The sequence below is a fragment of the Larimichthys crocea genome, unplaced genomic scaffold, assembly GCF_000972845.2.
Source record: "Larimichthys crocea isolate SSNF unplaced genomic scaffold, L_crocea_2.0 scaffold627, whole genome shotgun sequence".
Classification (NCBI taxonomy): domain Eukaryota; kingdom Metazoa; phylum Chordata; class Actinopteri; family Sciaenidae; genus Larimichthys; species Larimichthys crocea.
Window position 1 is genome coordinate 1 of NW_020858253.1, and position 7,231 is coordinate 7,231.

A 7,231-nucleotide genomic window follows, 5' to 3' on the forward strand; every position below is an offset into this window, starting at 1 on the left:
CGCTCATCAAGTTAGCGGAGTGGGTGCCCCCAGGGGGGGCACTTGGTTGGCAAGGCGGAGGGGGGCGTTGGACAGGCTGATCCCAGGCGGCAATGTACGTGAGGAGTAGCCCACCAAGGTGGTTTACTTGACAGGTTTAGCTCATGGCATCATTGCAGTCAGCTAGACGGTTGACCTTAGTTACCTAATAATCTTTCCATCAGGAAAGCCTGTTAATCACAGTGAACTCAGTGATGATCAGAGGCTGTGCTCAAACCTGGTCCACTCCACCTGCTGAGCCAGTTAGCAGCAGTTATTAGCTGTTAGCTACTTTAGCAAGTGGTTAAGCTAAAGATATCAGAAGGATGGTTATACCAAAAAAGAGAATGAAGGCTCTGAATGAGGTGCATTTTGTTTCTTCAGAACTTTTCATTTCTCAGACCAGGATTGTGTTTTTGTTGTCTTCTGTCAAAAGTCACATGTTTCAAAAACATCAGAGAAAGTGAAGTCTACACTCTTGCTGAGTGTTTGTGGCAGTGTGTGACTGTATTTGTTTTGAATTGTACAGATGTAATCTAATTATGCTTTGAAACCTTGTCTTCCTGGACAAACAGCAGAAAAGAGAAAAGTGACCTGTTTATGTGTTCCATGTAAATCAATGTGAAGTTGATGGAAACGAGCCCTGCAGCGTGCAGGCAATAATGGAGATGCTCAACACAGCAAATTTTACGTGTGCAGTACAGTGCCTCGCCTCTGTTCAGACTCACATTTGTATCTAGATTAGCATAGATGTCCATCTAGCACACAACACTTAATCGCTCTTTCCTCTAGAGCTTGTCGGACAGACATAAACTGAGGTGACATGCTGCCCTGGAGAGACACATAAAGAGTTATACAGAGAGAGAGAGAGAGAGAGAGAGAGAGGGAGATTGAAGAGAAAGAGGTGAAGTCTGTCCCAGGCAGGGTGGCTTCATCCCAGCCCTCACCCCCAAGCCCCCACCCCTCCAGCCCAGAGCGAAACAGACAGGACAGAACACGGAGAGGCAGCAATTAGGCTGCAGAGGGAGGTGTGTGTATGAGTGTGTGTGTGTGTGTGTGTGTGTGTGTCTGAGTGGTGTGTGTGTGTGTGTGTGTTGGCTGTGTGTTGTGTGTGTGTGTGTGTGCTGAATGTTTTTTGACAGTTTAACAGATGTGATGTCCAAAGTTAGGCCGGGCCGTTTAGCAACGCCCTTCCACATTAGCAGCATGACACATAGGATGAGATGATAAACTTAAACATGTTGTTGTTGCTCTGCTCTTTGTCGCCAGGATTGAAATGTTGTTGTCTGGAGAAGGTTGTTCATGATGGGAGGGCAAACAGAACACTGTGAGAAAAAGGCTCATATAATAATGTGGAAATAATCTTTTTTTTCTTCTCCAAATTAAAATATTTCAGATGACTGTGGTTCAGGTGAAAAGTGTTCCACATTTACCTTGACAAGGACAGTTTTGTGTTAACAGATCAAACTGTTGGTTGAATGTACAAAATAAGACCTGTGTTATAATAAAACTGAACTATCTGTAACGTGAATGACTTCCTGTCAGACTCCATATTAAGCCACTTGCTTCTTACCTTACCTCAGATTTATATATCTTGCATAGTGCAGGTACATGTACCAATTTAAATTCTGGTACCCATGAATATATTTACATATCTGTGCATTAAATAATGTAACATACAGTGTGTATATTATAAGACAGACTAGGTTGATTCATGGTCTGTCATTTAGTGTGCGATCATCATCTGTTATTCATTCATTAGAGCTTGATATATATTAAATTCCATCATTGGAAGAAACAAAAATCTGACCAAAAGCTCATCAGCTTCTGTGCTGTATATGTACAGTACAGCACAACAGCACCAGAACACTGCAATCAGTAAACTTCACTTTTTACACAGTCAGTTTAAGTGATGTCCATTTAAGTTCACAGCTCCATGCTACAAACTGCTGCATACGTCATTTCAATAGCAAAGACTGTCAACAAGATAATTTCAATGATTTACTAATAAAAAGCAAAGGTTGGTGTGCTGCAACACGTGGACCCAACAGACAACCCTCAGGACCCGATGGAGGGGAGGAAAAATAAACTCTGCTGAGAACTTTGAATCATTCTGTGTTGCTTTTACAGTTATTCTGCAAGAAACCAATTCACCTGATTGTTTAATGTTATGGAATTTTCTATCCTTGTGGGCCTTGAGGTCCTCAGCAGTATTAGTTGATTGGCTTTGATTGGGAACAGTAGGTACCACTCTATCTCAACACTGTGGTGGCCAGGGTCAAAGAGACCTATTGCTGCCTTCACAGACATAATAGATAGCTGGCTGTTGACGTTCTAATCTGCGTAAACAGACATCTGTGTCTCCTGACTAGAATATGTTGACAATAACACCTGCATGGGTAAAGACATTCTCTTTGACTAATTCTGGGCGTGTATTTGTGGTGTTATCTTGGGGTTTAAAGTCTATCCACCAGGATGAGTTGGGCAGAATGTGAGACCGACTCAGGCACTTCTGATGAACTTTGAGAGTGTCTCGAATTCTCCTTGGCCAAGCGTCAATGAATAATACAGCATAAAACATCAGAGGCTCCTGAACACTTTCTTCCCTCCTGACCTCACCATTGACCTTTGACTTCATGAACATTTAGTACTGAGAGGAAATTATGTAAGAATTGCTTTGATGGACAACTAAATTGCAACTTTAGTGTGACATTTCAGTTCACAAAAGATGCTTCCCTATTTGCATATGAATGCTTAAATGATACTTTCCACATCCGCCCAGCTGTGTAGGGTCAACATTTGTCATCTGCTCAGGGCCATAAGGTGGATGTGTGTGTGTGGTGCAGACTACCTGTGTTAAGCGCATTAGCATACACAGAAAATACCAGCTGTAGTACAATCTGAACTTCACAAGCCTCTACAGCAGCTTTGGATTTTATTAGGGCCTGCAAACCTCAGTCACATTATAATCTGTTAGATATTGCAAATCTGCTCTGTCAGTATGCAGACTAAAAAACACTTTGACATTTTGATGTTGCACAGTATAGTGCCCAAAGGAAACGAAGGAGCTGCTCACTGCTAAAAACACAGGATAGGTTCTGTCTCTCAGTCAGATGGACATTGATTATTGGCTGTATTCATTCCTTCTTTTAAGTGATCACACTGTGAAATGCTTCACACATTCTAAATGGAAATGCATTTTAAACTGCAGCTACAGAGAGGATTTAAGTTCAACAGAAAATGTGCTTTATATTAAAGGCAATGTAAGTGTGAATATGATTCAAACTTTTATTGGTGTACATCTTTAAATCATGTTTTTGTGTAAATCTTCTCTGCGGAGACGATGTTAAACAAAAAGTTGTACACTGATTCAGTCTTCACACATCCACAGTGTGTTTGAGTTGTTCTCATTGTGACAGCTCCTCAGTATTCTTTGTGCATTGTGGCACAATAGTGTCCATCACAGCGCACTCACACATCAAGCAAATGTAGTCCGACATGAGCATAATTTTGCCACTTTTCCAGTATAAAACATTTCCAGTCACTCTGTACTATGGGATGGGACATAGACCTCCGCCGACTTGTTGTTGGAGTGTAACGAGTTGACAAGTGTGTCTGACATCAGGCAGTGCCACACAGGTTAATGAGTGAAATCTTGTCTGTAGTCAGGCACTCCTTTCCTGGTGTCTGAAAACAGCTGCTATCTGCATCATCTGTTCAAATCTTCACCTTTATTTTAATATGGATTTTAGCCACTTGTGATTGACCCTCGCCCTCCTTAGCGTGTCCTCTGACTTCGTCAAATGTTCATTACACAGCAGTTTCTGTTTTGTTTTGTTTTTGAAAACATCCAATGTACTGTAACTTTTGTCAAACCACTTCACCTGACATCCAAACACAACGAAACTCCCTCCTGTGACCGATTCCGGCATCCACACTTCTATTTTCACGTCTGCATATAAAAGCAGAGTGTGTTAAACAGTTGGCTGGGGCATGTTGCAGGCTGTATTTAGAGCAGCCGAGCGGACCGGGCCCCCCTTTGTTCTGAGCTTGATGAGGAGGAAACCCTGCTAGGCTGCGACGAGTTCTCATCATCACCCTGCATCTCCGCCAAGCTGCTCAGCCCCGCGCAGAGCCGGGGTGGAGGCGGGCTGCTGATTGACAGGATAAGAAGATGCCTCAGCGGAGAGGGAGAGATCTCTAAAATATGCCTCCGTCGCTGCTCGGCTTGGAAGGAAAAGGACATCTGGGAGGAGTGAAGTGGCTCAGCTCCCTGCATCGGACGTCACTAAACAAAGGGTCAAAGACATGCAGAGATTCACTAACTTTTGTTCCAATACATGTGTAGACATTTCATACACGGGTTAGTGTTTTGAATCCATGTCAGAACAATATTTCGACTGATTTTAGGGAAGGATGGATTTGGCAGCTATGGAAACAGGAGCACAACTCTCACTGAACACAAGCAGTGAAGGAAGGATTCAGAAAATACAGACGTGTATTTTTATTTTACCTAAACCCTCCATTATTTCAAAAATCTTCGCTACGCCCTGAAATGTCTTTGTATCTCATCGCTTTAATCTCAAAGTAGTTGCATCACTGTCCAATGAAAAAACAAGTGTCTTACTCTGAGTAACTCAGACAAATTGAATGATTTCTTTATGAGTTGATAAAATGATCCAAAAGCAAAGGAAATAATTTCCAAGATCCACTACGGCTGAGTTGATAGCACTCACTCACTCGCTGTCTCTGAAGCCAACATCCTGTCCACCAAAGATCAGTGGTTATAGTTGATGTATTTTTAACAATAACTGTATTCTAGTGTAGAGGAACACTGTATGAATCTATTGATCCTACAGAACACTTTAACACAGAAATGAAATTGATTGGGCGGTCTGAGCAGACCAGAAAGGCTTGAGTTGAACAGAGATAATTATCATTATGTCTCTTTGTATGATTCACAACACTGTTTGTAAGTTACAGATTATTTTTTCTACTTTGTAGAACTAAGAGAGAACAGCAGTGTGGCGGTCAGCATCAAAAAGTTCCATGCACAGAGAAGAAATCACGCCTGTATGTATGTTGCTTGAGTTTGACGCTAAAAGTTCTGAAAAATAAAAACATGCATACAAATGCATCCAGAGCCAATGTCAAGCTGATGTTGTTTTTTTCCCTCTCTATAACGTTCTGCATCAACAAAGCAATTTGTTTCCCCGGAGTGTGCTAATTTCTAGATTTCACAGTGCCAGGTGTTACGGCTGCCAGTCATTACATGAAAATCAGCAAAACCTTAACCACGGTGCTTATCCCCGCCACAAAACACGCCCGGCTGAATTCTCTCTGATTTTTGGGCGAGGATGGGGGGGGGAGTCAGGAAAGGAGGTTAAGTTCCTAAGTGCATGTTCTCTTATTTGTGTTTTACTTTGAAAAAAAAAAAAAGAAGATGTGTGACAGACAGCTTTCCTGATTCCACACTCTCTGCTGAATTACTTTTTTTTTTTTTTTTGCCTCAGACAAAGATCAGTATTGTTTGATACTTTTTTTTGCATTAATAATTAACTATGCATGCCTATAGGACCCTAGTGATTTGGGAAGATACCATCAATTAAGGAGGGCCTGTGCAACATTAAATACAGAATGAACAGAGAGAAAGAAGAACAAGAAGAAGGCGTGAGAGGCGAGAGCTGTGGTGAACGCGGTCGATCAAGACTTCACAGGTTGTTTTCAGACGCAGTTTGCACGGCGACTGACCCTGCAGCAGCCGACGTGTGAGGAAAGCACCGACACTTTGCAACAAACTGCTTTTACGTTCCAACAAACGGCAAATCAATTCCCTGTAAATGACACACATCCCACGTGCTGGAGTCAGGAGGAAATAAAGACAAACAGATGAATTCAACAAAAATATTTTTTGAATCTTATAATCCTTACTCAGTGTCCTCTGCTCTAATCAGTGTTGATTTAATGCCGTAATATGCTAATTCTTTCAAAAAATATGTCTGAAAACAGCCCCATTACATGCGATGTAAATATTGTATTTTCCTCAGAAGTGTTGCTGTAAATTATTAATATTTAATGGAGTGTTTTCAAGTATATAAAGAAATATTGTGCTCTTATTTAAGCACGCTGGCATTAAGTGATTTATTTCAGGGTGCCTGGAAAATAATTGTGCGCTCAAGATGTGTTGAGATATATTTAGAGTTGTTAATATGTGGCATTAATTATGCACATGTATGTTAAACTAATTAAATCAATCAGCTGCAGACATAACTGAAGAAGAGAGTCATAAAACTGTGTGTGTGTGTGTGTGTGTGTGTATGTGTGTGTGTGTCAGTGTGTGTCAGTGTGTATGTCAGGGGGTGTGCTTCCTGTATTTCAAGAAGTCTTTTTTTTTTACACATTCAGATAAAAATTATCGACCTCCCTGCCAACCTTAAAGTTATAATTTCTCTTATTAAATGATGCTTTTATTTCATGAAGAAACCTGTGAAAATAAGGTTGTTTTTCATGATTGTGATGATGATGATTCTATTATTTTTCCTTGTTTTGTTTTTCAGCTTAATTTTTTTCTCTTATTATTCACATATGATAAGTGAGAGCTCATTCAAAAACAAAGTCATTTATTTTAAGGGAAATCCACACTTGATAAATTATTTAAGGCTGCTGGGATTATCAGTGTGATGTGGAGCGAGTGTGTGTGTGTGCATGTGTGTGTGTGTGTGTGTGTGTGTGTGTGTGTGTGTGTGTGTGTGTGTGTATTAAGAAATGGCGAAGAATAAAATACGTCATTTCGCTCTCATCTATGAAAACTATGTTTTCTCCTAGTGGACAGATCCCGTAAGTACAGGCTCGTATCAATACAAAAAGGCCGCGGCACGGTGATCTGTGCATTTAGCATTAGCTCCGGGTGCTAGTAAATGAGATGCTATGAAATAAATTAGAAATAAGGGTCATGCTCAGCAGGAATCCTGTGTGTGAAGCCTCCTGGGTGAATGTGTTGATTGCCTAATCCCAGTAGTCAAGCTCTGCTCCCCTGATGTGGATGGAAAGCTTCAGATGGTGATACGCTGCCACCGAGAGACGGCAGTCAGAGCGGCCTGGCAAAAAAAAAAAAAAAAAAAAGTCTTGAGCCGGCTCCCGTCCTCCCCCCCCCCTCACAGCAGCGATGGACGCAGGAAGGCTTGGTTTCAAAATGCTACAAATCAGTTTGGAG

At 41.3% G+C, this 7,231-nt stretch overlaps 1 long non-coding RNA gene across 1 annotated transcript; it reads right to left on the reverse strand.

The window, feature by feature from the left end:
* Nucleotides 1–3,292: 3,292 nt before the first annotated feature.
* LOC113745308 (uncharacterized) lies at nt 3,293–6,762 on the reverse strand. The gene is made up of 2 exons (XR_003462091.1): nt 5,770–6,762; nt 3,293–4,306 (listed from the first exon to the last, which is right to left on the reverse strand). It is a non-coding gene; the product is annotated as an uncharacterized LOC113745308 (long non-coding RNA).
* Between the last annotated feature and the right edge of the window lie 469 nt (nt 6,763–7,231).